At 46.7% G+C, this 22,751-nt stretch overlaps 1 long non-coding RNA gene and 1 pseudogene across 1 annotated transcript; both read right to left on the bottom strand.

Annotated features, from left to right (window-relative positions):
- Positions 1–9,033: 9,033 nt before the first annotated feature.
- LOC148121967 (ribosomal protein uL24-like pseudogene) lies at positions 9,034–9,468 on the bottom strand (annotated as a pseudogene).
- Positions 9,469–17,790: 8,322 nt separating this feature from the next.
- Positions 17,791–21,167, bottom strand: LOC146894777 (uncharacterized). The gene is made up of 3 exons (XR_015001187.2): positions 20,969–21,167; positions 20,757–20,880; positions 17,791–19,940 (listed from the first exon to the last, which is right to left on the bottom strand). It is a non-coding gene; the product is annotated as an uncharacterized LOC146894777 (long non-coding RNA).
- Positions 21,168–22,751: the final 1,584 nt, after the last annotated feature.

Raw genomic sequence — 22,751 nt, 5'->3', positions numbered from 1 at the left:
CTTCGTAGCAATGTGAAATGTATTGAGAACGTGAAAAGAAAAAGACAATTATTACTTTTGAACAACCCAGAAAGGGGTGGGGGATAGTGTTATGTTTACATATGAAACTGGATGAAACCATGTTCTACCTTGTCACCTGTCTGATGTCACAGCAGAGGGAGAGCCACCATGCCTGAGTGTCTTGGTGAGATTCGTTCAAGATGGCAGCCAATGAGCTGCCAGGAAGCTCAGCTGCGGGACTGGGGTCTCAGGTCAGCTAAAATCCGCATACCTTCTTTGATTTCCCATTATCCATCTGCTCGTTTTACATGCTCTGCACAGAATACCATGAATGCCTCTTCCACCTCGGCTAAACTAGACTGTGAGCCTGTGGTGGTTTAAATAAGGACACTCACCACAGGCTCTGCCACTTGAATATTTGGTTCCCTATTGGTGGAGCTGCTTGGGGAGGCTTAGGAGGTGTGGCCTCGCTGGAAGAAGTAGATGGGGGAGGAGGGTTGGCTTTGAGAATTTAAAAATTCAGGCCATTTTGTATTGGCTACCTCAGCTTCATGCATGTGTTTCAAACTGTGAACACTCTGATATTCCTGTTTTCAGGTTTGGCTGCCTGATGTCTTTCTCTCTGTAATAATGGACTCTTATCCTTCTGGGACTGTGAGCCCAAGTATGCTGGGTGGTTTTATGTCAACTCAACACAAGCTAAAGTTATCTGAGAGGAGGGAACCTCAGTTAAGAAAATGCCTCTGTAAGATCATTTATGTAGACGGGTATTTTTTAAAATTAGGGATTGATGGGAGGAGGGCCCAGTTCATTGTAGGTGGGACCGCATCAGCCTGGTGGTCCTGAGTTCTATAAGAAATCAGGCTGATCAAACCATGAGGAGCAAGCCAGTAAGCAGCAAACCCCCCATGGCTTCTGTATCACCTCCAGGAGACTCCCTGTTTGAGTTCCTGTCCTGACTTCCTTTGGGGATGAACAGTGGTATGGAAAGGATAAACCCTCTCCACCCCAACTTGCTTTTTGGTCAGGGTGTTTCGTTATTGCAATAGAAACCCTAGCTAAGACACCAGGTAAACTCTTCCTTCTCTGAGTGGTCTTGGTCATGGTGTTTTATCACTGCAGTAGAAAAGTGATCAATACAATACCCTCTGGCAATGGGGACGGAATCCTGGTTTTCTCTCTTTTTTTCCATAACTTTTCATTTTATTTTTTTCTTTGTGCTTCTAACACCTTACACGGTTCCTGGAATGTGTTTAAAACTCAATATTTAATAAATAAAGAAAATAAACTAAGAAAGAGAACTGCCTTGTGGGAGGGGAGATGGCAGAATTGCTTGCGGAAAGTGGAGAGTTGAAAGACTCTGAGAAGTGAGCGTATTTAAATGGATATTATAGTGATGCTGGGAAAACGATCGCATGGCCATGTTCTGCGGAAGGGTCTAGAGGCAGCAGAGTTCCTCACATACGTTTTCAGCAGAAGCCTATGCGTGGGGTGTTCTCACATGGGGTAGAAAGCCTGGCTACCAGTCATTTTGTCACCATGCACCTGGACTGCCCATGGGAGTTGATCTATTAGGTTCACTCAGTCAAGAAACCTCAATTTCTTATGATGAAGGGGAAAGATCTGGAACCAGGTAGACTAGAGAGTACACCCAGTCAAGTATGCTGCCTAGACTCCTGGTCTCTGACACCATGGCACCAGAAGTTTTCCTCAGCTTGCACATGAACTCCCTATGACGTGCTGACTGGTAAAGGAAAAAGTTTAGGGTTGAGGACTTGGGGTGTGTGTCATCAGAGCTGCATCTCTTGAAAGTAAACTTGCAAGCTAGTGATGGGGGAGAATCGTCAGTGGGAAAAGTTAGCTATGGAATTCTACCTAGACACTTACTTAGTATATAAAAATAATGGCATGAGGTTGGGATACGTAGAAGTCATGGGCCACGGAGAATGAATAGGTCAGTTGGCTAAAGAGGAGCCTGAATAGAGAAAGACAGGAAGGTTTGAGGAGAAGGGGGTGTGGGTTATCATCATGAGATGGGACATGGGAGAGGAAGGTCTATGATATAGAGATCTTTGTATCTCATTCATCCTGGTGAAATGCAGATACTACCAGATCAGAAAGGTTTGTTCAGCATCTCTTATTGGCTGCCCATGTGTTGGTACAATGGATGAATGCATGTTGTCACACTGGTGGTGATAAAGGCTGTGAATAAGTACAGAACATGAACCTCCAAGGTGAATCTATCTATTACCACTTTCAAATAACCAACTGCTAGCATCTGGGCTCACAATTCAATATATTTCTCAAGGAGAGCAATTGAACACTTGCTGGCAAGTTGACTTCCCTTTTGGAGAAGACAACACTTTGTATTTTAACCAACATAAACTCATACTCCAGGTATGGATTTGCCTTTCTTGTACACAGAACTACCACCAGCCACACTTGCTGGAGGAGTTTATCAAGTATCCAGCCCTCTGGTACAGAGTCCACATACCATGGCATCCATCCAAGAATCATGCTTTAAGGAAGAGGTGAGCTGGTTAGTTTTTGACTCTAGACATTGTGGCCATCCTACACACTGTTCCAGCCTGAGATCTGGTAGAGTGAGTGGGGTGACCTGCTAAAGACAGGGCAGTAGTCCTCTCAAGGGATGGAACATTATTGCTCAGAAAACAGTCCATACTTTGAATTTTAGTAAATTATATACTGCTGTGTACCTAGTAGGTAGAATTCATAAGTATAGGAACCAAATGGTGGGAACTAGAGCCTTGCTGTCAGCAAACCACATGGGGAACATATGTTTATTACACCCACAACTTAGGGCTGCACACATCCAGAGATCTTACTTCCCTAAAAGAAAATAGTACCACCAAAGGACCGGTAGGAATCTTGTGAAGGATAAGCTATGACTTCTCTGAATACTTAAGACTCTTTGAGCTGAGGACCAGCAGGCAAGAAGAAGAGCTACCATTTTGGCTGAAGTGAAATTATTTACTCAGGACTGTTGCAGGTTTGACACTCATGCAATTCACACTGCTTCCCTGAATGCTTTCTGGACTGGTTTTAATAGGAAGTGGATGAGTGTAGCAACCCTGCATGGTGAGTAGGAACTCAAACCTTTCAAATGTAGGCGTTTGGCGCATGTCACCAAGTAAGAAAGACACAAAGAGCAACGGGTACTAGAGGAGGGAGCTACTGGTACCAGTGGTCACTTAAAAGTCAGTTGAGGAGGGTGGGGAGTGGCAGACAAATTGTCATCATTTTACCAAGTCTGCCCCTGAAAAAAAAAAAAGGATTCCTATAAGTATGGAGAACCTACTCCTAGAACTTGAAAGAAGAAAAGATCAAAGTGGCCCAAGAGGGAGCCTATGAATAGTCTACAATGTACCTCCCCTATGTTCTTCCAGGAATGAAAGATAAATTTTCTCAGGGGAACATGTCTGCTCACTGGAGAGGTTGTCCTGAATTGAGGACTGTCTAGTTATTATCTCTATTGCTCTGAAGATACACCATGACCATGGCAACTTTTATAAAGGAGACTATTTAATTGGACCTGGCTCACAGTTCAGAGGTTTAGTCCATTGTCATCATGGTGGGATGCATGGTGGAATGTGGATAGACACGGTGCTGGAGAGGTAGCTGAGAGTTCTACATCTGAGTCTGAGGCAGCAGAAAGAACAAGAGAGCCACTAGGCTTGACTCAAGTTTCTGAGACCTCAAAGCCCACCCCATAGTGATACACTTCCTCCAACAAGGCCACACCTACTCCAACAAGGACACACCTCCTAATAGTGCCACTCCCTATGAACCTTCGGGGGTTATTTTTATTCAACTCCCTGACTCCCATAGACTTGTAGTCATGTTACAATGCAAAATATATTTAGTCCATAATTCTTGTCTGAGTTAGCCACGTGGCTTGGTACCTTTTTTGGAGAGGCAGTCACATCTTGCTTCCTCTAAGACTGGGTCACAACTGCAGAATGAGCTTTCCTCTTCCCAGAATTCACCTGTTCTTGTTGCCCCACCTCTACTTCCTGCCTGGCTACTGGTCAATCAGCATTTTATTAAAATACAATTGACAGGCTATAAACCATTGTCCCACAACAGACCACAGTGGCCTCAAACTCAGAGATCCACATGCCTCTTCCTCCAGAGTGGTGGGATTACAGGCACATACCCCTATCTCAGGCTCTAAGTTTTTATTTAATTCCTTTCCCACAAGATGGAAGCTTAGTTGGGTGTGATTTTGCCCTGAGGTCACCACTCCCTTAATTCCACTTAGAATCAGGCTTTTTTTTTTCCCCCAGAAATCTGTTTATATTTTCTGGTGCCCTTTTTCTCCTCAGACTGTACATTTTGTATTTTTCCTTGCTCAGCTTGCTCCTTCTCATTATAGATTTGCATTTGAATGGCCACTAGTAACCAAGCAACACAGTCAATACTAAGCTGTCTGAAAATTCCCTCTGCCAGATCAGTTAATCCAGAACTCTTCAATTTAGTTTCAGGCAGATTTTTTGGACAAGGGTGGAGATTAGCCACATTCTTCACCAAAAATCACAAGAATGGTCTCTATACCACATACTAAAATTCTTCTCCTCTGAAACTGCTAGAGCCAGGCCCCCACAGGTGAAATCACGCTCAGCACCACTGTCTTCCATGTCCCTACTAGGAATGCCCGTTAAACAGCACTTAAAGTGTTCAACCAACTTTTCTAATCCACAGTCCCCATGTTGCGCGCCAGATGTAGAGGAATGTGAATAAAGTAGCCCCACACCAGCTCAGAATTGAGTATTATAAAGGGTTCTTTATTTAATGTAGTGAGGGGCTGCGGGCAGGCCTGCTTTTCGCCTCACCCGGCTCCCACATGGCTAGCTTAGTCCCAGAAATGACAACACACAAATTGTATTCATTTAAGCACTGCCTGGCCCATTATCTCTAGAGAGTTAGTTACTAACTCTCATATCTTGATATTAACCCATTTCTAATAATCTGTAGCACCACTAGGTGGTGGCTTACCGGAAAAGATTCAGCATGTCTGACCTGGTGGCTGGCTCCATGGCTTCTGCCTCATAGCCCTCTTCCCAGCATTTTGTTCTGTTTACTCCGCCTACCTAATTTTCTGTCCTATCAAGGGGCCAAGGCAGTCTTTTTATTGACCAATGAAAATAACACAATAGACAGATAACCCTCCTCCATCAATTTAAGGGGGCAGACTCACAGATCACAATCCCCTGCATGAGCGGGGAACAGGAACCAAATCCAGTGGTCAAGAGAGAGTGGGTTTGTTTTTGTACCCAAGGCTGCACCTGACCTGGTCTAGCCTCTCTGAAGGAGGTTCATCAGCATCCATATTTCTTAAAACAAACAAACAAACAAACAAACATGGTCAGGCCTATCACAGCAGCATTTCAGTCCCTGGTACCAACTTCTGTCTTCGTTATGCATTCTATTGCTGTGAAGAGACACCATGACCATGGCAACTCTTATAAAGAAAAGCATTTAACTGGGGCTTGTTTAAAGTTTAGAGGTTTAGTCCATTGTCACCATGGTGGGAACATGTGGCACACAGGCAGGCATGGTGCTGGAGAGGTAACTGAGAGTTCTACATTGGGATTGGCAGAAAGCAGGAGGAAAGAGTGACAGTAGGTCTGGTTTGCGTTCCTGAGACCCTAAAATCCACTCCCTAGTGACATACTTCCTCCAAGGCCACACCTACTTCAATAAGGTCACACCTCCAGTAATGCCACTCTCTATGAGCCTATGGTAGCTACTTTTATTGAAAACACTCAAGAACTTAGCCTCAGGCAGGGACAGGCCCCCTTCTAATGGTGTCCCTTAAATGGTGTACCACCCTGGGGGATGAAAGCCTCACCTATCTACCCCCATCTCACAATATCTCTAAAGGGCCATCAGAGCTCCAGAATGTTCTCTGGGTCCAATGTGGCTTTCGTTGTATCTGTATCTCATTTCTGTTCCTCCTTCCACCCAAATCTATCTTCTTCCTCTCTCTTCTACAAGTGAGCAATCCTTTGTTGATATCTAGGTATTGTGGTTAGCTTGCTGGGAAATTCTATTCTGTGATAATTATTCCAATTGTTACCATGATGAGACTGCCCCTCTCTTTCTCAATTACACTAGTGTAACCATTGATGGACAAACACTTCAGTCTCCCAGTTTGTTGTATGGCTTACCCTAGGCTTTCAGACTCCTCAAAATGCCATTACCTGGGATGCTTTCTTGTTTAAAGGAACTTTAGTAGTAGACCTTTCCTTATTCCCTCTTCCTTGTTAAAAACATATTACATTCCTAAACCTAGCCACCAAAGTCTATTCCAATATCTGGCTACTTCTCCCCCGACCCACCCCCGAGGCTGACTACCAAGGTCCAGCTATCAAAGATTTGAAGTCTAGCAACCACAATCTCCCTTGTGGCTATCATAACTAACCTGTCTAATCATAATTAAACAGCTCATCCAACACAGGGTTTTCCCTTTTGCTTTTGTAAATCTCCATTTCCCTACAGGTCACATCTTTCTCCTCTCTACCCAGAGGTGGTCTTTTGTTTCTCTGGGGCAAATACCTCTTCCCTCTCCCTTTCTCCTTTCTCCTTCTCACACATCCTCTACCTCCTGTCTTTATCTCTTACTCCCTGTCCTTTGTCCCTCCAGGGCAAATAAATCTTTGTGCTGAGAATTTGGTCTTGGGGTATCTTGTACCAATACTGGTCCTTTCATGGTTCCGATCTGATTTACTGTGGGTCCCTGGCCCCTGCTTTACCTTTCTGCTCTAGGTCCCTGTGTTGGTCTCCTATCTCAGTGACGATCAGTGGGCTTAAATTTCCTCCTCTGTGATGAGCACCTAGATGTTGGAGATGAGGTCCTATGATTATTTTTTCCAACTGTACTTCTCAATACCACTCTTGATTCATCTTCAGCTCTCAATCCTTCCCCTTTGAAGAAAGAAAGAGTAAAATGCTTTTACTGCTGGGGAGACATGGGTAGGTAATCTGACCTGCGATGTCATCACTGCCTAATTATTGCTGGGTGCTGTACCTGGCTATCCCATTTAAGAGAAAACGTCTTGATATGGAAGATCAGACATTTTTCATTTATAGTTTATGTTTCTATATTTCTTTAGAGCCCTATGTTCTAAGCATTTATTCTCTCTGAAGGCATTTGGTGGTAAGTGTTGTATAACAGTTTCCTCCAGGATTAAAATATTACATCCTATAAGAAGTTCCTTAAACAGGAAGGTAAGCAACTGAAAATAGCTTCAGGAAGTCCCTAAAACTGATCAGATCCACTGGGCTTCTTCTTGCCAGAGTAAACAATAAAAAAAAAAAAACTGAGAGTCCCTTTCAAAGGAAGAAAGCTGAACTGGTTCAAAGACTCTTGGGTAAATTATCAAAGCTGAAAAAGGATTCTGAGACCAAACCAGCAGCCTAGAAGCAGCAGAAATGGGCTGAACTGCCTGGAAGAGGCTTAGACCAGCTAGGGCACCGAGAAAGGACACTCTCCAACCTGTGGTGTTGCCTGTGGGCTGTGCAGCCTGCTCCAGGTTTCCTGCTCTGTGAGCTGCCACCCATGCTGGGTAGGATTTGGTGATGCAGATGTCTGTCAGCCATCTCTGCTCCTGTAAGTGACCACACTTAAACTCATTGGCTCACCAAGCTGGACCTTGGTGGTGTCTGTACTTTGGTCTGTCGTGAGTTCCCCAGCTGGAGGGAGCAGACCTAGGTAGTGTCTCCCCAGGAAGTTTTGTCAGGCATCTGTAATCCTGCAGCTCTCATCGCACAGGACTGTGGGAGAGCCCAGCATGGCCCTGGGGAAAGGCAACCACAGCTGGCACTTGTCCTTGGTTCTTTACCACCACTTTTTTAAATTTTTTGAAACGGTATTTTGCTTTCAAGTTTTAGTACAAGTGCGTGTTAAGCATATCTGCCCAATGCTTCTCTACTTTGCCTTCCTTCCACGTTTCCCTCCTGTTAGTACCCTTAGACATTTTTGCTTCTACTTCCATGTTATGTATAAATACTTGCTTTTATGTATCTATATAAAATCTAGGAGCCACAATGAGAGAAAACATCTGATATTTGTTTTTCGGAGACTGGCTTAATTAATTTACTACAATTTCCTTCAGGTGTATCCATTTTTCTACACATGACATGACTTAATTTTTTTAATGGATGAGAACAATCCCAGTGTGCCTATGCCACATTTTCCTTACCAACTTCTCAATATCTCCAATGTCGTACTGAAATTTCCAGTTAACCACTCAGCTGTTATTGCAGGGACCATCATCAAACATAGAGCCAGAGGTACAAGGATTGCCAAAAGCCCAGGTGGTAAGAAACAATAACGAGTTTGGGGACATTCACAGCCCCGGACTCCAAAAAACTCACAAAAAAGACTTTAACATAACAGGTTTATCACTGACTGTAGCAGTGTCTCCTGGGTATTAAAGTAATACCATGATGCTAAAGAGAAAAGACGCTTTACAATTTGCTTCAGGTAAAACATTGAGGGATCTAATAATTCCCTTTTCTAATAATTCCCCCTTCTTGTCTTCCTTCCTCCCCACCATCTTTTATTCCAACACTATACTTATCGTAACCATAAGCTTTTAATATGTCTAACATTTATTCCTTTTTAAACACTTACTGTAAATTCCAGGGAGCCAATTGGACCTATCTAAACAGACCAGAGTCGCCCGGAATAAGTATCATTTAATTCTTCCCTTATCATTCCTGGTCACAGGAACCCCTGGGAAACTCCCTACTCCACCCCCAAAACCCCCTCAATCTTCCATCTTGGGACTCTCCTCCCTCAATCACCGGGATCTTAATTTTTTTCCAGACATAATCTTCTGCCTTTCCAGCATCTTGTGAGGTCCAAGCTGCCAGCCAGCCAGTTCCACAGAGCCCCCAAAATACGGAAGTAATCAGCAACCCCAGGATGTGATCAAGCCCCTCAACTCTCCGATGCCCACAAAATTAGCAAGAAGCAGTCTTTAACGAAAACTGTAGGAGATGCCCCTATTCCTGCATCTTCTCAATCATTTCTTCCTTGTATTCGCCTTTCTCCTTTCCTACTTATGGAGACTTGGCTTTCCTTTCCAGGGTCTTCTTGCGGTCTTTGTCCAGTTTTACCCTGGTGATAACCATTTTGCTGGGGTGGATGCCCACGTGGACAGCTGTGCCATTAGCCTTTACTCGTTGCACCTGTTCAGTGTAGATGATGCATTTCTTCCTGTACACTTGGACCACTTGCCAACTGCTGGCCTTTTTAGTGTCCTCGGACAACCTGAACTTCATCATCCTTTTGGATGGGCATGGATCGAACATTGCACTTCCATCACAGCTCTTTAGAAAGGGGGAAGACATGATCTTCCTCCTAATGTGAGAAGGTGCATTGAAATGCCATTTGTGGTTCTTGCTTCGGTCAGAAGTCACAAAGGGATGGAACTCCATTTTGGAGGCTACAACAATCCCTCTGTTGCTGGTCACCCATGTTGGCTCTATAACTCAGCTGTTGTAGATAGTGCTGTAGTAATCATTGATGTGCAGGTGTCTCTCTGACGTGTCAGCATGGAGTTTTTCGGTTAATGCCCAGAGGTTTGACCACACTCCTCATTACCTCACAAAGACAGCTCTGGGACAAAGGCTGGTATGGCCACAGCATGTGTCTTCCCGGGGAAAGGCTGATGTGGCCACAGCATGTGTCTTCCTGGGGGAAAGCTGATGTGGCCACAGTGTGTGTCTTCCTGGGGAAAGGCTGATGTGTCCTCAGTGTGTGTCTTCCTGGGGAAAAGCTGATGTGGCCACAGTGTGTGTCTTCCTGGGGAAAGGCTGATGTGGTCACAGTGTGTATCTTCCTGGGGAAAGGCTGATGCGGCCACAGTGTGTGTCTTCCTGGGGAAAGGCTGATGTGGCCACAGTGGGTATCTTCCTAGGGAAAGGCTGATGTCACAGTGTGTGTCTTCCCGAGGAAAGGCTGATGTGGCCACAGTGTGTGTCTTCCTGGGGAAAGGCTGATACGGCCACAGTGTGTGTCTTCCTGGAGTGTTGCTTTTTTTAATCCTCATTTTAAAGAGAATAGAAGATTCTAGAGAAGATCCAATGAATTTACCTTAGAGACTATTTTCATTTTAAATTACATATTTAATAATTTCTTGATTGCTCTTCACTCTGTACTATGTAAGGAGAGTATGGTTTTGGCTTTTGTTCTTTGTGCTGCATCTTTACATCCAGCACTGAGTCCTTCAATTTATCAGTAGTGATGAATACACGATTATACCTCATCAAATGTGCAAACATACATCAGCTTGTAAATAATCACTGGATGTTTGGGAGTGTGTCCCAGGAGTGAGAGGAGTATCTTCTCACCTTATGTCTGCTCCAGGCTGCACCCCTGTTTCTGATTGGACAGGGCAAAGGGTGAGACGGACTGGAGAGCTACTCCATGAGGGGTGGGGAAAGCCCAAGCAGCCAGGGGAAATGCTCCTGCTGCAGACCTTTACTGGGAAGAATGTTAGAGAGAGCAAGCCAGCCCTGGGCAGCACCTGGGGAATGCTCAGACACTGCAGCTCAAGCTACTGAAGTACAGAAATGTATTCTCTCACCCCCAAGGACTAGAAGTTTAATATCAAGGTGTTGTCAGGGTTGGTTCTTTAGAGACCTGTCTTCTTGACTTTCGATGGCTCTCTTTGCTTTTGTGTAGTTTTCTCTTCTGTATTTGTGTACTGATCCCTCTCTTAGATAAATGCCAATTACTGGTGACTTAACGTGTGTGTGTGTGTGGTATGTGTGTGTGTATGTGCTGTGTGTTGTGTGTGGTTATGGTGTGTGTGTGTGTATGTGCGCACATGCATGTGGGTGTATATATCTGTAGGCTAGAGAGCTTGCTACCAGTGTTTCCTTCGTTATTTTCCTCTTCATTTTCCATAGGAGAGTCTCTTGCTAACAGATTTAGCCAGCCTAGCTACCCAGTTTGCCCCAGGGATTCTGTCTCTGCCTTTTCAGAACTGGGATTATTGGCAGGCTACCATACCAGCTCATCTTTTTCCTGGGTGCTGGGGATCTGAACTCCGGTCCTCACACTTGCATGCTAAGCACTTGATCCACAGCCACCTGGCAGCTCTGACCACATTAAATTTAATTACCTCTTTACGGGCCCAATCTTCCAAACCAGCAGTACAGTCCTTCTCTGAGGTACTGGAGAGTAACAGCATAGGAGTCTGCGGGGAGGGGCAACACATCCAGCCCGTAACTTACACCCCAGACCAACTGAGACCTTCAAATGTTACTCCCAAAGACAAAACAGTAGGGTGGGGGATCTCTTCAAGTCAGCGTGATTACAGAAACAAAACAAAGCAGTTAGGAAAGCCCCTCCTTGAACAGTGGGTACAGAACATTCTTTCCTGTCTCTCTCTTTGTTTCCTTCCCCCTCCTTTCTTTCTTTCTTTCTTTCTTTCTTGCTATGCCTCTCACCATGTCTCCTGTAATTAAGGAACGGTGGTGAGTTCTTGTCACCCACCATTAAGGTATGGTCACAGATAGCTTCATAGCATCTGCTTCTTGAAACTATCTAATTAACCATAAAAATCTGGCAGAGGAGCTGACAGTTTGTCAGAACATGGAATGTGAATGCGAAGCAGGGCATTTGGCTTACGAATGGAGAAGGATGGTGTCAGGCTGGGTGCTCTCTGCCCTCTTCTTTTGGGTGTGGCTATGTCTCCTGTTCAAAGCAAGGTTAAGTCCGTATCTTCTCAGTAATGACGAATACTGAGATGCATCCTTTGACGAAAGGAGTGTGGGTCAGGAATGTCCTATGGTTCTAGCTGAGAGTCCGCTGTTAGTGCCTGCCCTGCAGTGCCCTCAGAACCCATCAGGATGTAGCACCCCTCCTCCCCCACTGAGATCCCCAAGTCCTGATGAGGGAACTGAGGGCCCCTTGACTGGGGCAGATATTTACCATTAGCTAGGTCATCTCACAGACTCCTATGGTGTGTCTGTCACTGATGACATTTTTGCCCACCAACTGCCTGGCTTCCTGAGCTGTGGTCCCAGTACTTCTGGGGAGTGCATCTTCTTGCTCTTCATTCTCTGTATTTAGCTGTCGACCTGGTGTGTTTTAACTTGTGGTCACAGTATGTCTTCCTTCTTTGTACCCACACTTCCCACAAGTATCAGGACCTACTGAGGACTCTGACCTATGGTTCTGGCTCCACAGATGCCTTGTGGACATGTTGGAATAGGGCAGCTTGTTTGTTTCTTGGCCACCCAAACTTCTGTAATAATTACACAGAAACTGTATTAATTAAATCACTGCTTGGCCTATTAGCTCTAACTTCTTATCATCTAAATCTTACATCTTAATTTAATCCATCTTCACTAATCTGTGCATCACTGTGAGGTCGTGGACTACCAGCAAAGTTTCAGTGCATCTGTCTCCGGTGGTGACTCCATGACTTCTCATTGACTCTGCCTCCTTTCTCCCAGCATTCAGTTTAGATTTCCCCCACCTACCTAAGTTCTGCCCTATCATGGGCTCAAGACAGTTTTGTTATTAACCAATGATATTCACAGCATACAGAGGGAACTCCCACACCTTGGACATTTGGCTGGGGACCTCTATCCCCCTGAGTCCTGGTACTTCGCATCTTGTGATCTCTGGGACATAACCTCACAACCTTGCTTCAGATCTCCTGGTGCTGTTCTCCTTCCTTTCCTTGTATCATGGGAAGAAGTAAATCCTGCTCCACCACCCACACAGGGTCAGTGGATTGGCCCTGCAAACAGGAATGATAAAAGGCAAATAATCAGGAGGCAAAAAAAAAAAAAAAACCAACAACAAAACCCAGATCTATAAAATGGATCCACATAGAAGTTCACTGAAGGAACACATGACTGGGGCAGAAATTAGATCCCAGTCTGTGTGTCTCCTCTTAGCAGAGGGTGCTGAAGCATAGAGAAGACCAGGTGAAGGTATTGTTTCACAGGGCTTGGGGCTCCTGCAGTGGGAGGCTGTACAGGAGGTCATGAGCATGCATGTGATTAGTAAATGCTATTCCCTAAGCTTCCTTTGCACACAAGTGGCCATCTTGGCTGGAAGGCGTCTCTGGAATGACCCTCCTTCCAGGACAGGAATTTACAAATGGAAATTTTTCTTGACCTAGAAAGAGAAACCTAGGTCCAGCTTTTAGAAAATTGTAGGGAAGGAAAGAGCTGCTCTCACTCCTGTCTTTCTTAGGTGCCTTCAGCTCAAAATGACCCCTCATCCAGATTGGCCCATGTGGGGTGATGCGTTGGTGTCTTCCATTGCTCTGAGAGAAGTGGGGATGAGAACTGGCTTTAAGTCTTCAAAACGTTTTTAAAATTACATTTATTTAATTTATTTCCATGCACATGAGGAGACCAGAGAACAACTTTCAGGAGTCAGGTCTTCTCTCTTTCAGACATGTGCGGCCATGTCAGGTCACCAGGCTTAGTGGCAGCCATCTCCCTTACTCTAGCTGATAGGCATCAGTTGGGAGCTTGTTAAAATGCTCATCCCCAGGCCCCGTCCTTCTTCTTCTGAGTTGGAGTCTGCATTCTCTAAGATGCTCAAGTACATGGTTCAAAATCAGCTTTTGGGTGGCAGTTGTGGTGTAGAGAAGTTGCCGGCCTTGCTGGCACAGGTTTGACTCAGAATAGAAGTCCGTATCTAATTGCAATAGATAAAGCAACTTGGGTTAAAGCCAGACCTTCGGAGGACAAAGGGGAGCCATGTGGGCACCTGAGGTGAGGCCATTAGCAGTTGGATTATAACACAATGTGCTGTAATGGAGCAGTAATGAAATGCAATTGATACAATTCTGCTATAAAGGGGGCAACGTCTTCACTCAAACACCCATCCTTCTTCTTAGACAGTGCCACACAGTCAGGAGGTGGAGGAGGAGCTCCACTGTAAGGCTTTATTTCGTCTTTGGTCTGCTCCTTTTTGTTCTTCAGGTGAGTATGTCCTAGTACTGAGCTCTCACTAGCCTCAGCTCCTATATATGGTGCTGGAAGAGAGGTTCAGGGAATGGGAAACCAAGTGCTGTTCTGCCCCTCTGAGAGGTTTGGGACAGGCTACTGCTGGGACATGAACTCTTGCTGCCAGAGACACCAACCACTGGGCATCTTTTTAAAGAATGTCTCTTCAGTGGAGCTGATCCTCTGTTACAGATCTGCTAAGCACACTGCTAATTGGGAGGAAGGAACAGATTTAATATAATAGCTTCAAATAGGAATTCACTGAACAAACACATACATGACTCAGGTAGGGGATTACATTCTAGGCCCTATATACTATCTTAACAAAAAATGCTGATGTAAGAACACCCTCAGCACCCTTCAGCATCAGCACCACCCAGCATCAGTACCCTTCAGCATCAGCATTCCTCAGCATCAGCACTACACAGCATCAGCACCACCCAGCATCAACACCTCTCAGATTAAGCACCCTTCAGCATCAGCACTACTCAGTATCAGGTCCCCTCAGCATCAGCACCACCCAGCACCAGCACCACCCAGCATCAACACCCCTCAGATTAAGCACCCCTCAGCATCAGCACCACCCAGCTGAGGTCCCACCCTGTGCACTGGCTGGGGGGCTGGGGACTCCACATCCAAACCCAGCATGAGGTGAGGGAATGGAGCAATGGTCCCAGTGTCAACTCTGGAACAGACAGTCTAGGTCTGACTCCCAGTTCTACTGTTTACAAGCCTCGCATCTTCAGGCCAGTCCCTCACCCCCTGTCACCCATAAACCTGAAATGTCAATTGTGTCTGCTAATGGCTGGGGGCATTAAATTATGCTATAGACATGAAGCACGCAGTGTTTGACTCTTCATGAGTCCTTGACATTATTGTCGTTATTCCTACTTGACAGATAAGGAAATTGGGTCTCAAAGAGGTTAAGTGGCTGGCCTGGAGTCTGGTGGCCAGATCAAATTGGCACCAGATCTAATCTGACCCCTCTTAACCACTCGCACGCTGACTCAGAAGCTCTGGGCTGCTCGCTAGCAAGTGCTGGGTGCAGCATTTGTGATGTCTACCCGGTGAGCACTTCTCACCTGCGAATTCCCCTGGAAGGGACCCCTCCCAGATCTTTAGCTTGGTGAGTCCTTTGGGCAGGCATCTACTTTCAACATAAAAATGAGGCGATGTAATTGAACACAGCCAAAACTGAAGTCACTTTCTGCCAAAGGTCTTTTTTGGAGTTGCTTTCCTGCAGGGTTTGCAGGCACCTACCTACCTTGGCTATTTCCCTCATCTCAGAGGGGTCACCATCATGTAATTCCCCTACTTCCCACCAGGTGTCCTACCCTTTCTTGCAAAATGCAGACTGGGAGGTGTGGGATGTAGGAAGGATAGAGGGGGAAGGCGTTCAGAGAGGGGAGGGGGTTAAGAGACTTCCAGATGCTGCTTCTTATCTCTAGACAAAAGGAACTGTTCGCCTTGTTCTTCTTTGATGCATAGTCGGATCTCTCCAGAAAGCCTAGAGAAGTCACCACAATTCAGGAAGCTTCTCTTTCTGTTAAGGAATTGGTGTCTGTCTGACCAGTGCCTTTCATCTCTGAGCTGGAGTCTGCAATCTCCAGGCATAGCGTTCTTCTTCTTCGGAGCCCTCACAGCTTCCCCTCCCTCCTCAAACTCTCCTTTCAGGCTCTGATTAAAAACAAGACAAGAAGTCCTGGCCCCACCTGCCCTCAATATTCTTTGAATCAGGGAAGGTCAAAGACCAGTATGTGACGGCGGCACTAACTAGCGTTTCTGCAGACATTAACCTAATTCATCCTCATTTTTCATGTTAGTATGGCAGAAATACTTCCCCATTCTGAAGCAAGACTGTCACAGGCATCTCCTGCAGGCAGCAAAGGGCAAATTTAGACAAGCTGAAAAAACTGTCGTGGCTGGGACATTTGCAGTTCTAAAACTCGTGCTTGTCCCAGGCAGGTGACTCCTACCTGTCCTTGGCCTGCCTGGCTCCCTTCCTTTTAGAAGATCCTGCACACCTTAGAGAGGCAGGAGGAAAGTGTTACGGTCTTTGTCTCGGGTATAACCGTCTATCCTGGGGCTCTCTGGAGTTCCTCTAGCCTCGTAGTGGATACTGGACACTTCCTATGACTTGAACTACATGGCTGTGGTCTTGCAGGCTGGAAGGTTGTTCCTCACCTGGAGATCTGCTGAGGGTATGTGGGTTATCGTCATTTAAGGTCAGCTTCAGAAATGGCAGCGTGGACTGTTTCCTCCACCGAAGACCCTAATGTCCAGAACACAGTGCTAAAGGAGTCCCTAGATTCTGCGTCCTGCACCTCATTATATGTATAGCTTTTAATATTCGGAGACTTTTTGCCAATACATATTTTCATGTGTACTGGGAACTCAGAGCCCTGACGCAATGTATTATTGATAGGATCGTAATTTACTTCTCTTGGGTTGTATCTACAGCGTATACCATTAGCACAAAATATTAAATTACCAGTGGTTGTATATATTTGTCTACTTGGTTTCGGCTCAATGATATTTGCTTTTCTCTTCAATAAAAGACTGTGAATACAGAAAGCGGGTAATAGTATTTTTTTGTTGCAGTTGCAAGGGTGTTTTTGATTAAACTATTTCCTCAACACTGTGTTTGTGCTAAACCATACTTTGCATCCAGGACAGGAAACATAGAAGACAAGGAGCTCAAAAGGGAAGATGGATGGGCAGTTCTCGCTAGCTCTCAGTTCACACACTTTCCGCTACAGGCTGCTCCAGCTAAGCACAGGGACTTTAGTTTTTGTATGAGCGACCAGCAATCTGTACTGCCAGAGGGAGGTCACGGACCATTCAGACTTCATTGCCAGATATGCGAAGGCTCAGTCTCACTGGAGGGGGATTCGGTGTGGGGCAGAGCCCTGGGTTACCACAGCCTCATGCACTAGATTGTAAACTTCTCTTCTGTAATCATTAGTAACCACTTTGGTTCTTGTCCCTCCTGAGCCGGGTTACACAGAAACACACAAACATGTTTCGTTCTTTAGAAAAGAACTCAGGCTATGGACGTCAAGCGGCACCACCATGGAAACATATCATGTCTGTCTGGTGCTTTCTTCTAGCCTTTGGATTTCTTGCTGAGACCATAACAGAAGGCATTTGGCAGTTAGCTAGCTCAATACCCAGACTGCCATGGTCCCCCCAGTCAATCCACTACATAATTTTTATGAGTAAACAGGTTTCTTTTTTAAAATACCTGTGACTTGGTCTTCTCACCCCTTTGTGTGACTCAGTATAGCGTCGGTGGTGGACTGTGTTTGACATTTATAACTAGAAGAGGGTAAGACGTTTAAGATAAATGCTTTTTCCTCTGGTTCAGTGTGAGGAACTCATGATTCCCCTGGGGTAGGTGGCCTGGGGGGATGAAGAGGCCACTGGGGGCCATTCAGGGCACAGGGTCTTAGATACCAAAGTGGCCTTTACACTCAATTCCTAAGAGACAAGACAGCTATGGCCTCTGTTGAGCCTGGCCACACAGGGCCTCTTCCTTTGACATAGGTGAAAGCTGGGTTTCCTTTGGTGGACTGTGTAGTGTCTGCCTTTTTAGCCAGGTGGCTCCTCAAGAAGACCCTTCGTTAAAGAAAGGACAATTTCACAGAGAACTTCTCTGGGCAGGTTCTTCATACTAAGTGGACTTCCTCTGGACTTATGCCCCACCCCACCCAACCCTATATGTCCTTCCCTGAAGAAGAGATGTGGTGTTTAAAACAAAAAAACAAAAACACAAAATAACAGTCATTCAAGGTGTAGTCAATAAAATCAGTGCCAAATCTATCAAAGCAAATCATAAACCCTGACAGCCAGGGTGTTTGTCCCCATCACAGCCCAGATTTCTACACAGTCTCATGTTTCAAGCACACGTTCTGGTGTGGAGGGAGCCATGGAAAGGCAATTACACTTGGTGAGTGATTAAAGTCGGATCTGGCAGCTTTATGTGTCAAATATGTTTAAATGCATTAACCTTTTCAGAATTTACACTGCGTGCTGAGTTATAGTGTGCAGTGTCAGAGAGATCGGAATCTGCCTTCTCTTAAGTCTTATTTACATTTATTTTATTATGATATAGATAGACTTAAATAATCTTAATGGTGCTTCATTCCCCAATTCTGTAGGTCTTGTTGGTACTGTGGGGAGTCTGTGGGCAATAGGGTCCCGGACTGGTTGCAAAGGATGCCCCAGCTATGTCCCTGGAGTCCCTGGGGAGAGAGGGAGTCTGGTAGTCAGGGCCTGCTTGAGTTCCTCTCTGAGATTTAACCACAAGGGGAGCAGGCTCAGGAGACTGACAGCACAGGGCAGTCAGGAAGGCTCCTCAGCAGACAGGCAACTTTTAAGTTGCAGAAAACACACATTCCTGAAGCATCAGTTTTAGGAAGAAAGGCCACACAGCTCGCATCGGCAGCGTCTTCCTGTCTGCTGCTGTCAGCCCTCTCCAAGAGGACGCACGCGGAGAGGATGCACGCCGCAGACACCTCCGGCGAAGTGATCACAGTTTTCGTAAAATGCCTCTGCTCTGATGCCGTCCTTTGGTTCACCGCCGGCAGCTCCATGCCTCTTGGGCTTCACTCCACTGAAATCTGGTTGGCATCAGACAGACTCCGGTGGAATGAAGGACAAGAGGACCCATGGATTGTCTGGGGCTGTTTGTCTACCAGGACTCCTCTTGTCGTGCTGTGTGTGGCCCGGATAAGACCTTCAGGTTCCTGCAACCATACTCTTAGAGGACAGTGAGGACCTGCGTATCCAAACACTTGTTCCCACCGCACAGCTAGATCGTGGTGGGGAGTACAGCTCGTGCTGCGGAGTTACCCTCTTTGTATCCCTAGCTAGGATGCTGGCTGTCCTTTGCGATGTGACCATATTAAGCTGGGTATGTTTGGTGATGTCCAGAGAAGACATGTACTCTGCCATTGCTTACCAAAAGGTGCGATGCAGGGGCACAGACATTCTGGAAAAGTCGCCGTGTGAGGGCATGAACAGCCCAGTTCAGGCTTGTGTGCCGATGTGAAATTGAGATAAGCTAAGGAGGAGCTGAGGGAGGATAAGGATTCTGCTGAAGCTGGCTCGTTTATGGGCGCGGGCGGATGGTGGAAAGAAGAATTCTTGGTCCTCTTCCCATAGACTTGTCTTGGAAAGCCAGCCTACGACAGCCACTGGCTTTCCAAGATCTGCACGCAATCAGTGAGCCTAGGGTAAGGGTCAGGAGAGGGAGGTGGGCAGAGCTGGCTTTCAGAGACTGAGCTACACCAGGAGGCCATGTAGTCCTGTGGGCTTTCTGTCCCTGCCCCAAAGAAAATGCCCACCAAGCAGGAAATTCACAGGGACTGCATTGGCTTCGTCTTTGCTGTGTTCAGACTCGTCTGCCACTCAGCATAAGCCTCATAAAAGGCTGGTCTAAGCAGAGACATGCAGACTGGGTGGGTAGGGCTGATCTGCCTTGTTTGGAATACTTTCTTCTTCCTGGGCCTGTTCTGACCTGACAGAGAGGCTCCACCTCTCAGCCCCCAGGGCGTCAGGCCTCTGAGACAGGTTCTCACACAAAAGCAGGGGTTTCTAGCTGCGGATCGGGAAGAATCCCACTTTCTTAGGTTCAAACTAGGGTGTGCACAGGGCTCATTAGAAGGCCGGATGCTGTGTGGTGAGGGCAAGAAGTTCCATGAATCTTCTCCTGCTCTGCCTTCTGGTGAATACTCACTTCTCAAGTGTAAGAAGTGTGCTTCACTTACCTAGACCACTCAAGCCCCACACAGCCTTTTACCCACTTCCGAGTCAAAGGGGAGAAAGACACCAGTCTGCTGGCTTTGCCCCAGATAGGCAGGACACCATGAGAGGTATTCTGAGATGGAAGGAGTCTTGCCTTTTCTTTGGATTTCATGTTAATTCTGAAAGCAAAAGGGGACATTTGTCAGTTCGCTATCTGGGCCCTCCTTACCTGACTCTTAGTCCACAATGGGACTCATCCGCATTTGAGATCTTGACCAGCCCAGTGCAGCCCAGGGAAGAAAAAGCTTGGTGATAGGCCATATGAAGAGGGTGGGGGTAGGGCACTCAGGAAAGGCTTGTCCTTCCTCATCTGTCCCTCTGGCCCTGTAGACCTGCAGCTACTGTAAGAAGAGTTGGTTTAGAACCTGGATCCTCAGACACCATCCACCCTGAGCAACAAGCATCTAGTACCATCCAAGCTCCCGAACTCAGCACCCTCTACCAATGTAATCCCCGAGTGACTTCTGTCTTAGCTAGTTGTAGCATTGGGTTGGGTCAGAGACCCAACAAGACTCACGTCGGGGCTATGGAGTAAGTTTTAGCTAGTGACTACTCCTTCAGCTGTCTTCAGGACTGGCCCATATAGGTCTTAAAAAAAGTTGACTCAGACTTGAGAACCACAGAAAGGAAGCAGATCTTGCCTTTACTAGGAGGACTGCCTTTAGCACCTAGGACTAGGCGGCCAGTCACACATTCCTCTAGTGGAGCCAATCCCCAGGCAGCTAGACAGAATGGCAGGGCTGCTGTTCAGCTGCCTGGAACCTGCTTCACTATCTCCAATATTTATGACCCAGCAGCTAAGAAATCCTCAGGAAAACAAAGAAGTTAATGATTGACTCCCAGTGGAGACCGACCGCCTTCCCCGCTCTACCCTTTTCACCCTAAGATTCCCAGGATCTAAGCACTCACCCGCCAAGTCCAGAGATTTCACTCACCTGGAAGTACCTAGGAGGACCTATACCTCCGGACGTCGGGCTCAGCTTTACTTCTGATGCAAAATAAGACATCATTTTCTGTCTTAGGAGAGTACCAAGTTGAAAGAAAGATCATTGAAGAATCCTGGGTGTAAAAAAAAGAATTTTAAGTCTTGGGAAAAAAGTCTTTTGCTCTTAAGAATTGAGAGGTGGGAGAAGAAAGAAGCACATACTCTATGGGGTGCCCATCTCGGCAGCCTGGGCAGAGCAGAAGCTGCTCCTGGAGAAGCGGACACGTGGTCCTCCCTTCAGTCAAAGACAATAGCAGAGAAGGAGAAAGTGGAGGCGCAGGGGCTGAAGGAAGCTGGGAAGGAGAGGGGGTGGAACGCCACCGAGTAGAGCCTGGCCACAGACAATAAAGGGGAAACTGGTTTTTCCAAGGCAAGGGTGAGGAGGCGGCACCGTCTCACTATTTATGCACCTCTCAGCCAAGCTTCTAGTTACCTGCTGGGCCCAGCCAATGGAGAGGGGACCCGGCTGCTGGCTCCACCTCCCAGAGCCACACCTGGGGCAGGGGTGGGCAGGCTTGCTGAGGCCTTTCTGCACCTAACCTTAACCTTTCATTGTTTTGTAAACGCCAGAAAAGGCAGGCAGGGGTCTCTGTCTGCCCAGAGAGAGCCTGTAGGTTATCTCCGCCTTCGGCTGAAAGCTTCAGCCCCACTCCACCCCCCAGAGTAGAGGGAAAATGCCTGTTTAAATCATACCACGGTTTGTGGAGGTCGTGCATGTGTGTGTGCCCACGTGCCTACACCCACGTGCTGGTGTAGGCAGCAGGAATCAAAGTCTTTTTGCATTTTTAGCAGAGCACCCTGCTATCCATCCACGTGGTGGTGAAGGATGAGGTCTGAGGGTCAGAGCTCTTGTGACCTTGGGACTTGCCCTGGTTTTATAATCTAAGAGGTCTCCCAGTCTGCTGAGGGCCTCTGTGCTGTGTGAGAGGGAATTGGGAAGACAGGAGGAACTGAGGAGGAACTGGGGAAGGACCTAGCAAACTAATCAAGCTGATTTGTAAGCCATTGTTGGTTCTACCTCCCCACCTTGTTTCACTTCCCCTCACCCACCCCACCCCTTCTCCCTCTCTACTTCCTTCCTCTCTCCCTACCTCCCTCAGCACCTCTCCTGCTCCCTTCTCCCCAGTTTTCCCGGAGGACAAGGGATATGGAAGTCTCTCTAAATGAATCCTAGAAGCCACGTGTCTTCAGTTTGTTCTCAAGACAGACTCTTGCCAGCAAAAGCAGACCTCCTCTCTCAGGAGGGTAAGGGGAAGCAGAATACAGCACACAGAGCAAGTTGTCCCTTCCCTGTTCCACAGCCCCTCACAGAACCTGTTCCAAATCGTCTTTGCCATCTGCTAACCCCAGCCTCTTAACAGCCAGGGCAGAGGCTGATAAGGCTTACAAGGCACACTTCCATAGCCAATGCTGTCAAGATGCATGTCTACCAGGTCTGCTTGACTTCACCGATCGTGTGACGGCTCCCGGAATGTGCCTCACTGCCTTTTTTGGCAGTTTCTGCAGATTGTGTATGGGAGGATCTAAACCCCTTTTCTCTCTTCCTTCTCCCCCAGGCCTTTCTCTTCCCACCTCCTTCACTCACTCCTGGCTTTATTCCAGAGGTGGGAACTCTGCATCCTTCCTTTGGGTTTGTCTTCTAGGCTCTCCCAACGAGATACTCCCTTCATGAACAGTTATAGAGACAGAGCAATAAAACTCATCGCGTATCCGCCAAAGGGAATAATCAGCTTCCGTCTCTGAGGGTTGGGAAAGGATCCACACAGAGAAGGTTCCTTTGAGCTGAGTCTAAGAAGGTAGGCAGAAGAGGGCGGGAGCCATTTGAATTAAACCTCCGAGGCAGGAGACCTCCCAAGGGTCTAGAGCTACTCTGAGGTATGGAGAGGAAGCCATGGGACAGGAGCCTGTGGAGGAACACAGCCCTTCTGGGCGGGGCCTCTGGGTG

Source organism: Myodes glareolus, chromosome 5, assembly GCF_982192425.1.
Source record: "Myodes glareolus chromosome 5, mMyoGla1.1, whole genome shotgun sequence".
NCBI lineage: Eukaryota > Metazoa > Chordata > Mammalia > Rodentia > Cricetidae > Myodes > Myodes glareolus.
The sequence above is the reverse complement of the archived record's forward strand: the minus strand, read 5'-3'. Positions and strand labels throughout refer to the sequence as shown.